This window comes from Oncorhynchus clarkii, chromosome 1, assembly GCF_045791955.1.
Source record: "Oncorhynchus clarkii lewisi isolate Uvic-CL-2024 chromosome 1, UVic_Ocla_1.0, whole genome shotgun sequence".
NCBI classification, from domain to species: Eukaryota; Metazoa; Chordata; class Actinopteri; order Salmoniformes; family Salmonidae; genus Oncorhynchus; species Oncorhynchus clarkii.
Window position 1 is genome coordinate 56355399 of NC_092147.1, and position 10698 is coordinate 56366096.

At 41.9% G+C, this 10698-nt stretch overlaps 1 long non-coding RNA gene across 1 annotated transcript; it reads left to right on the forward strand.

Moving 5' to 3' along the window:
• The first annotated feature begins 207 nt into the window (after positions 1-207).
• Positions 208-2768, forward strand: LOC139416626 (uncharacterized). The gene is made up of 2 exons (XR_011635111.1): positions 208-711; positions 1199-2768. It is a non-coding gene; the product is annotated as an uncharacterized lncRNA (long non-coding RNA).
• The last annotated feature ends 7930 nt before the right edge of the window (positions 2769-10698 follow it).

Here is a 10698-nt window from a genome sequence, read left to right on the forward strand (position 1 = left end):
TCTCTCTATTTTAAATTCTCAATACTAGCTAGTTCAACCGTATTCTTTATTGTAAACAAAAAATAATCATTTGAATGACACAAACATATTCCTCACATTGGATTCCACTCTTATTTGTAAGAACAGCTACATCACATACACATGAGATTATAAAATAAATAAAAACATTTGTCCAACCCCTCCAGTCCCACCTTCTTCTATGATGGCACTGCAGTGGATAGCAGCCGTCTTACGGGCTCCTGACCAATTCTGCTAATATTTCACACTGATCTTTACTTTCTTTTGTACATAATGTTTTTGCCATCATTTCCTCTGACTGGAAACAGCTTCTGGACATCAGAACAGGGATTGTTAACCTTGAATTAGACAACTTTTTTTACTTCTCTTACTGCTCCGGACATTCTGCATACTCCATACCAGACCCTAATCCCCGGGACTCGAAAGAGGAAGCGGCGGCAAAAGACAGGCAAGCGAGCCGGCACTCTGACTAGACTACATCGTCGAGCAAGTAGTCCATCATTGCCTTCTGTTATATTGGTGTACGTGCAGTCACTGGAGAACAAACTACATGAGCTCTGTTCTAGGGTATCCTGTCAACGGGACCTGAAAACGGTAATATCCTATGTTTTTCAGAGTCGTGGCTGAATGAGGACACGGATACATATTGTGCTGGTTTTTCTACGCATCTTCAAGACCGGACAGCGAACTCGGGTAAGTCGAAGGAGGAGGGGTATGTGTCCCTTTGTTAACAACAGCTAGTGCGCAATCTCTAAAGTTAAGGAAGTCTCGAGTTTTTGCTCACCTGCGCTAGAATACCTCATGATAACCTGCAGACCATACTATTTACCAATAGTTTATCTATATTTTTCGTAGCAGTCTATTTACCACCACAGCCTGGTGCTGGCACTATTTCTGTACTGCATGTATTTTGTACAGTTCGTGCAGAGAGTAAGATGATGATCTGGGTTGCTGCATTGCATAACATGCTATTCGTGCTGTTTCTTATCAGATACATTGTTGAAATTATAATTATATTGTGCATTGTAATTTTCATGTAAACGTATTGTAAACTTGTATTCTTTTTGGAAACCATTGAATCGGCCCAGTCAACATTGCCAAACCAGCACGTATGCAGAGAGTAGGATGATGATATGTGGTGTCTATTGCATGATGTGCTATTCATGCTGTTTCCTATCAGATAATACATCCATAACTGGTGCTACATGCTGGACTCTTTGTCGATGATTGTTCACAACGCAAGAAGAGTACTGTTACAGTGGTGCTGTGACCGTTCTTCTAGATCATCCTTCGCTGGGCTTCCATTCCAGAAGTTTGCTGTGGTTTCCATTGGAGAATCAGATAAGAGTTTGCTAGTGCAGTTTGACCTGTACCTCATTTCACTCCAGGAGGGCACCAGTGCCTTATATTTCTCAGTACTGAAGTGTTTTGATGATTTTTGCTATTGAGACACTTGCTATATTCATTGGGACTTTAACTTCACTGATAAGTCATATAATCTTCATTGGATTTGTTTATTTACAATTCTAATGTATATATTATATAACTAGGGTGGGTTTTTATCAGTGTAGTTGAGATTTTTGGTAACACTTTACTTAACACCCAGCATCATAACACATTATGACACAGGGATAACCATAATTATGATATAACTTGTCATAATATGGTCAGAACACTGTCATGACTCATTTACACCTATTGTGACATACTGTACCTGTCAAATGTTTGGACACACCAACTCATTCAAGGGTTCTTCTTAATTTTTACTATTTTCTACATTGTAGAATAATATTAAAGACAAACTATGAAATAACACACAACCTGGATGGTAAATTGCTGAGGTTGGTAGCGAAATACATTGTGACTCCTGTTTGTCACACCTTCAATTTTAGCCAAGAACAAGACATGGAGGGAGGCAAAGGTCATTCTGCTACCCAAGAATAGCAGAGCACTCTTTAATGGTTAAGGTATTTTACAGAAAACAAATTAACAACAGACACACATAGCCCCCGGTCTCAAGAATCCCTAGATAATTTGTTTTATTGGGTGTGCTCACCTAGTCTATAGTTGTTAGGATAATTGCCGTAAGGGAAATACTACTGTTAGTAAAGTACCATGGATAAGGTCGTTAATACTGTGAAGGTAAAAAAAAAATGCATTGTGCTTTTGTCAGTTTTTGTATTTATTATGGATCCCCGTTAGCTGCTGCCAAAGCAGCAGCTACTCTTCCTTGGGGTCCAGCAAAATTAAGGCAGTTTATACCATTTTAAAAACATTACAATACATTCACAGATTTCACAACACACCTTAGGCCCCTACTCCACCACTACCACCTATCTACAGTACTAAATCCATGTGTATGTATAGTGCTTATGTTATCGTGTGTGTGCATGTGTCTTTGCCAATGTTAGTCTTGCTTCACAGTCCTCGCCGTTCCATAAGGTGTTTCGATGTTATATAATGTTTAGATTAGTGTATTATATTATCCACACCCAATAGCCAACTCTAGTGCACTATATACCCTGTAAAGGGGTTTCTGTAAATTTGACAGTAGTTTACAGGCAGCTCGGTGGAAAGTAAAATTCTTTATTTCATATTACAGTACATCCATTGTAATATAAATATGGTATCAAAGCAAGTACTGTGTAATAACATGCAGTACCATACCATAACATTGGCTGTATTATACTGCAAGAACGTACATTGTACCGTAATCCAAATAGATGGATGAATTAAATTCATTGAAGGGATGGATTTGTATTTTACAGTATTTTACTGACATTTCAAGGGTTGGTGCAAGCAGGTTGGCTGCTAGGTACATATTTATATTTGCACTTCTAGAGGTCTTAACAAAGGCTTACAAACTGGCAGCGACTACAGGGCAAAACACAACAAAAGGACATAGCAAAACCCTCAACCATTTAAGGTTCAAGACTTGCTGCCACTCCAATCTGTCCCCTCCACAAATTAATGAGGCACTATAACCACATAGGAATTAAATTGGCACAGCATTCCACTCAAAGGTGCAACAAATATAGCCTCTTACAAGACACACCTCAAAATATGTTAATGAGCCAGAAACAACAATATACCATGCACCCAATAGTGGTCAAAGGGTTTTTGGCACTCCAAAGATACAGTAAAAACTGGATTCTGAGGGGTGGAATTACAGTACCATTCTAAATACAGGAATTATTTCCCTGCCCACAAACCTTTCCCCAATGCACCATCATTTATAGTATGCTGCAGTAAAACATTTGAGTATTTTACTGTTAATAATAACAAAACGACTATATAATTTACAGTTTTCTTTTACAGTGTAGGGAATAGGGTGCCATTTGGGACATAGCCTGGGTCAAGAATCACCTCCTGGTTCCACTTAGAGCTTTGTTTCATTATTTCAGATTTATCACTGGTCCGTTCGCCTGTATTTTCTTTCATATACCTTTAGTGTAATTCATGGCATACAATCATGCAACTAACTGTGACTTGCTGACACTGAGTTATTCCATTTTGGAGTTGTTCCCAGACCTTGAAACTATGGGGCAGTTGGGTAGTGACATGGGGCACCAGACGGATGGTCAGTCCCAGGAGAGGAGACGGCAGGGTTTGACTAAAGCACAGTCACCCAGGGTTGCAGTGTTCAGCAGCCCAATGCTGGTAGACTGGTACCTCTGCAACCCCCTCAGACTGCCACTGCACAAGACTGACCAACCAGTGGGAAACAAAGGGAAGATTTTCATTTCTGCAATGCCAGGCCTACGAATGGAGGAGAGGAAACAATGGTCAAAGTGATCACATGGATAAATTGTTGTTATAATTGTGCTGAACTGAACAAAATCAAAATCCTACACTTGAGTTGCTTACCACAGCGACATTGAATGTTCCTGACCGGCCTAGTTACAGTTTTGACTTAAATCATCTTGAAAATCTATGGTAAGATGTGAAAATGGCTACCTAGCAATGATCAACAACCAACTTGACAGAGCTTGAATTTAAAAAATAATGTGCAAATATTATATGTGCAAATATTGTACAGTCCAGGTGTGCAAAGCTCTTAGAGACTTACCCAGAAAGACTCACTGCTGTAATAGCTGCCAAAGGTGATTTTAACACGATTCTGTCATATGTAGCAAAATTTGAAATGGTGTTTTTTACATTGGATAAAAGTAAACTTGCGGCCTCCCGGGTGGAGCAGTGGTCTGCATCGCAGTGCTAGCTGTGCCACCAGAGACTATGGGTTCGAGCCCAGGCTCTATCGCAGCCGGCCGTGACCGGGAGGTCCATGGGGCGACGCACAATTGGCCTAGCGTCGTCCGGTTTAGGGAGGGTTTGGCCGGTAGGGTTGTCCTTGTCTCATCTCGCACTAGCGACTCCTGTGGCGGGCCGGGCGCAGTGCACGCTGACCAGGTCGCTAGGGGCACGGTGTTTCCTCTGACACATTGGTGCGGCTGGCTTCCGGGTTGGATGCGCGTTGTGTTAAGAAGCAGTGGCTTTGTTGGGTTGTGTTTCGGAGGACGCATGACTCTCGGCCGTCTCTTCCGAGCCCGTACAGGAGTTGTAGTGATGAGACAATATAGTAACTACTAAAAACAATTGGATACTACGAAATTCGGGCGAAAAAAGGGGGTAAAATTCAACAACAAAAAAAAGAAAATGGCCATTGAATATTTTGGTACAACTACTGGAAAGAGATCTTTTTTGTCGACAACCATTCAGCATTGTTCACACCCTCTTAAATAATGTGTCCTATTTAGCTAGCTTGCTGTTGTAGCTAATTTGTCCTGGGATATGAACGTTGAGTTATTTTACCTGAAATGCACAAGGTCCTCTACTCTGACAATTAATCCACACATAAAACGGTCAGCCAAATCTTTTTAGTCATCTCTCCTCCTTCCAGGCTTTTTCTTCTTTGGACTTTATATGGCTATTGGCATCTAACTTTCATAATAAGGTGTATTACCACAACTGACCAACCGACCTCAGTTCATCTTTCAATCACCCACATGGGTATAATAACCAATGAGGAGATGTCACGTGGGTATATACTTCTATATGCTTGCACCGTGTTCAGCGTTCAACATCTATGTGTACATTTATTTTGCAACACTCGCGCACATGACGCGAGTGGTGTGGTCAGCATATAAATTTGAAGATGTAATCGGAGACGGGTGTTTTATACAACAGTTTGTGTTCTCTTTTCAACTCTGCATATTTGCAATCAAACACCATCATTTTCTCAATCTCCTTAGCTGTCATACTCTAATTCCACTGTGCATTCCACTAATTTCAAAACTCGGTCTTCCAGAAAGTGGAGAGCAACATTTTTGCAGCTTTACTACGTGATCTCTTTCAAAAATGTTTTGTTAGATATGATTACCTACACATACTGACCAGCTCATGTTATAGACAGAGGTGTGCTAGATGGCAGACCAATCCGAAGTCCTCTCGGCATGTCCAGCCCACCCATTATTTCAGCCAATCATGGGTAGTAGGAAGGTTCCTCACTTTTTCTGTGGCTATAACCAACTAGGCTTGTATTTTAACAATTTTATTCGTACAGATGGCATAGAAGTTTGTTATTAAGGTACATGAAAGTTTACATATTCCAGAAGGCACTTCAGCCAAAAAAACGCATTTTGATTTTTAAAAAAAAGTTTACGTTCAAATGTCTCTCCTGTGATGTAGTGACACTCGACATTCGCCTAGTTTCCTGAAATGAGAAATATTTTGTTGACAAAAAAATGACATGGATTACAATATCCAACTTTGTAACACATTTTGGGGGAAAAGTAAAAGGGGGGTGAATACCTTCTGAAGTCACTAAATATAATTGTATTATTATAATAAAATAAATCATTGTGTGAGTGGACCTGACTAAACTGATCAATTGCCCTGGGTAGGTGAACTGAAAAAAGTTCCTGATGTAAACACACCCAGAGTTGAGCTAGAGGGCTCTGCTCTATTGATATTCTCCCAGAAGGCCCTAGGGGCCACAGCCCATTGCCGTGTTGTGACATCACCAGCCGGAAGCACTGAGCAACAGGGATAACTGGAGACTTTATCTGGGAAGAAGTAACGAGAAGGGAAAGAAAGCTTGGATTCATCCTCGATTACCATAATAGAATTAGCCTTGGACAAACAAAGCAAGCATTAGTGCACCCGCGGTGGCATTTGGAGAAGATCCATCCGTCTTTTCTCTCTTTGCAGGCCCTTGCAGCTAAAGCAAAGGAAAAACGTCCCTTTGTTCCCCTTTCATGAATCATGCAGGATTTCGACAAGGGGCTCAAATCCTCAAACGTATGGACACTTACACACACGCTCACGTACATGCACACTGGTGTACACGCACATACACACACGCTCTTACTGGTCCGTTCTGTGCCTTTTAGCTGTATTGCCCATCAGTGAAGATACCATCTACAGAACTCCAACAGCAACTTGGATTTGATTTGAACAAGCCACTGTCCAGCACTATGGTCATTTTCTCTGTCTCCCCATCACTTTCTCCCTTTCTTCTCAGTCTCGTCTTGTCAGCCTGTACTCCCCTCAATTCTACTGTCTATTTTGTTATTTTGAGATATATAACATTTTATTGGTCACATACTTCGTAAACAACCGGTGTAGGCTAACAGTGAAATGCTTACTTACGGGTCCTTTTCCAACAATGTAGAGTTAAAGATAAAAATATATAAAATAAAAATACAAATAGTGACATGAGGGATAAATACACAGTGAAAAACAATAAAAAGTAAACAATAACATGGCTATATGCAGGGAGTACCAGTACCGAGTTGATGTACAGGGGTATGGGATAATTGAGGTAGCTATGTACATAATGGGGTGAAGTGACAAGGCAACAGGATAGATCATAGATCACAGAGCTCACACTCTGTGTGTAGACCATGTTAATTCCTTAGTGATGTGGACAACGAGGAAATTGAAGCTCTCGACCCGCTCCACTACAGCCCCATCGATGTGGATGGGGGCATGCTCACCTCTCTGTTTCCTGTAGACCACAATCAGATCCTGACATTGAGGGAGAGGTTATTGTCCTGGCACCACACTGCCAGGTCTCTGACCTCCTCACTATAGGCTGCCTCATCATCGTCTGTGATCAGTCCTACCACCATCGTGTCGTGAGCAAACTTGATGATGGTGTTGGAGTCGTGCATAGCCACACTGTCTTGGGTGATCAGAGAGTACAAGAAAGGACTAAGCACACACCCGAGGGGCCCCTGTGTTGGTCAGCATGGCCAATGTGTTGTTGCCTGTACTCACTGCCTGGGGGTGGCCCTTCAGGAAGTCCAGGATCCAGTTGGAGAGGGAGGTGGTCAGTTCCAGTGTCCTGAGCTTGGGTATGAGTGTGAAGGGGACTATGGTGTTGAATGCTGAGCTATAGCCAATGAACAGCATTCTTACATAGGTATTCCTTTTGTCCAGGTGGGTGAGGCCAGTGTGAAATGCTATAGATATTACATAATCTATGCATCTGTTGGGGCGGTATGAGAATTGGAGTGGGTATGATGATGGTGTTGATGTGAGCCTTGACTAGCCTTTCAAAGCATGACTACTGACCATAATTACTGACCACAACTACTGCAAACAAATCCTGATCACAATTACTGACCACAACTACTGGCCACAACCACACAACTAATGTCCACAACTATTGACCTCAACCACACAACTACCACACAACTACACCACTGCTGTCCACAACCAAAACAATCCAACTAAATACCACAACTACTGACCACAGTTACTGACCACAACCACACAAATACTAAACACACAACTACTGACCAAAACAATACAACTAAATACCACAACTACTGACCATAACTACTGACCACAGTTACTGACCACAATCACCCACCCAACTACTGACAATATTTACTGACCACAACTACTGACCACAAGTAATGACCATGTCCATACTGTACCGCCCAAAGTCCCTGCAACACAACTACACAACTACTGACCACAACCATACAACTACTACCAACAACTACCGAACCCACAACCACTTACACCACACCTACTGAACACAACTATTGACCATAACTCCTAACCACAACTATTGACCACAACCACACACCTACTAAACAGACAACTACTGACCCCAATTACTGACCAAAACAATAGAACTACAGACCTTAACTCCTGACCACATCTACTAACCACAACTACTGTACACAACCACTAAACTACTGACCACAACTAACTACCAAAATTACTCTCCACAATCACAGACAATAACCCCTGACCACAACCACACAACTATTTAATGGCTCAGACGCGAAATGAATGTGGCAGGGTCTACAGACAATCACAGACTGCAAAGGGAAAACCAGCCACGTCAAGGACACCGACCTCTTCCTTCCGGACAAGCTAAACACCTTTTTCACCCGCTCTGAAGATAACACAGTGCCACAAACGCGGCCCTCTACCAAGGACTGTGGGCTCTTACTCACGGAGGCCACCGAGAAGAAGACATTTAAGCATGTTAACCCTCAGAAGGCTGCCAGCCCAGACGGCAAGCCGCATCCTCAGAGCTGACTGGAGCGTTTACGGACAGAATCAATCTCTCCCTATCCCAGTCCTTTCTCGAGACCAACTTCAATTTGCTTACCGCCCAATAGATCCACAGATGATGCATTCACTATCGCACTGCACACTGTCCTATCCCCTCTGGACACGAGGAATATATAAGAATATATAAGAATTCTGTTCATTGACTATAGCTCAGCATTTAATGGCATACCCTCCAAGTTCATCATTAATCTCGGGGGCCTGGGTCTGAACCCCGCCCTGTGCAACTTGGTCCTGGACTTCCTGACAGGCTGCCCCCCAGGTGGTGAAGGTAGGAAACAACACCTCCACTTCGCTGATCCTCAACATAGGGACCCCACAATGGTGCGTGCTCAGTCATCTCGTGTACTTCCTGTTCACCCATGACTGCATGGCCACGCGCACCTCCAACTCAATCATCAAGTTTGCAGATGACACAACAGTAGAAGACCTGATTACCAACAATGACGAGACAGCCTTCAGAGAGGAGGTGAGGGCCCTGGGAGAGTGGTTTCAGGAAAATAACCGTCCTGAGTGATTTATGGAAGGCTCCCTGAATATAGATTCCCATGTTTATGCGGGGTTCGGACAGACCAGTTCATCACGGGGGGTAAGTTCCCAGTCATCGGCACTATCTGCAGTGCCTCTATTCACATGACTCTCTCCTAACACACACTCCATATGTTGCTGCTACTATTTATTTTTTTATCCTGCTACTCAGCCACTTTACACCTGATTGTATGAATATAACTACCTCATCTGTCACTGATATCATTATTGATATTGCTGTACCGTTAACACCTTCTGTAGATACCCATCCACTTAGCAAGATGTGGCTGGGGGTTATAGCATTTCTTTCACATGACCCAACAATTTAGACGTGTGTCATCTAATATTTATAATGTATTTGTGTATGGACACTTTGTTTATTGTAGGCTATTACTTTTACCACTTAGTCTTAATTTGTTACTACAGTACTCATTGTTTAGCACATGACATCACATGTGAATCCTAAAAGAGATGGGTGGGGCTGGCTTTTTTGCGACGAGCAATCCCGGATCCGGGAGCGTAATCATAGCCTCAAACGAATTTGCATGACGCAGCGGACACAAATACTTTTCCTATTCATGAAAATCGCAAATGAAATGAAATAAATATATTCAAACACAAGCCTAGCCTTTTGTTAACAACACTGTCATCTCAGATTTTCAAAATATGTGTTACAGCCAACGCTAGACAAGCATTTGTGTAAGTTTATCATGGCATAATGCTATGCTAGCTCTGCTGGCAGCAGGCAACATTTTCACGAAAATAAGAAAAGCAACCAAATTAAATCATTTACCTTTGAAGAACTTCGGATGCTTTCACTCAGGAGACTCCCAGTTAGATAGCAAATGTTCCTTTTTTCCCAAAATATTATTTTTGTAGGTGAAATTGCTCCCGTTTCTTCATCATGCTTTGCTGAGAAATTGACCGGAAAATGCTGCAACTATAACGCCAAACATTTTTCTAAATTTGCTCCATAATATCGACAGAAACACGGAAAACGTTGTTTAGGATCCATCCTCAAGGTGTTTTAAACATATATATTCAATAATATATCCGTTGAGGCAATTGGTTTCTCATAAGAAGCGATTGGAAAAATGGCTACCTCAGTAATTTACTTAAGATTTTCTGCGGGAGACACCATGTGACCACATGCTATATATGGTCCCCTACGGCCATTCTTAAATGGAAATGCCTTAAAATACGTCACAATGCTGTAGACACCTTGGGGAATACGCGGAAAACGTAAGCTCATTCGTAGCTCATTCACAGCCATATAAGGAGTCATTGGCATGAGGCGGTTTCAAAAAATGCGGCACTTCCTGGTTGGATTTTTATCTGGGTTTCGCTTGTAACATCAGTTCTGTGGCACTCACAGACAATATCTTTGCAGTTTTGGAAACGTCAGAGTGTTTTCTTTCCAAAGCTGTCAATTATATGCATAGTCGAGCATCTTTTCGTGACAAAATATCTTGTTTAAAACGGGAACGTTTTTCATCCCAAAATTTTAATAGCGCCCCCTAATGCATAATTAAGAGGGTGTGAACGATGATGAATGGG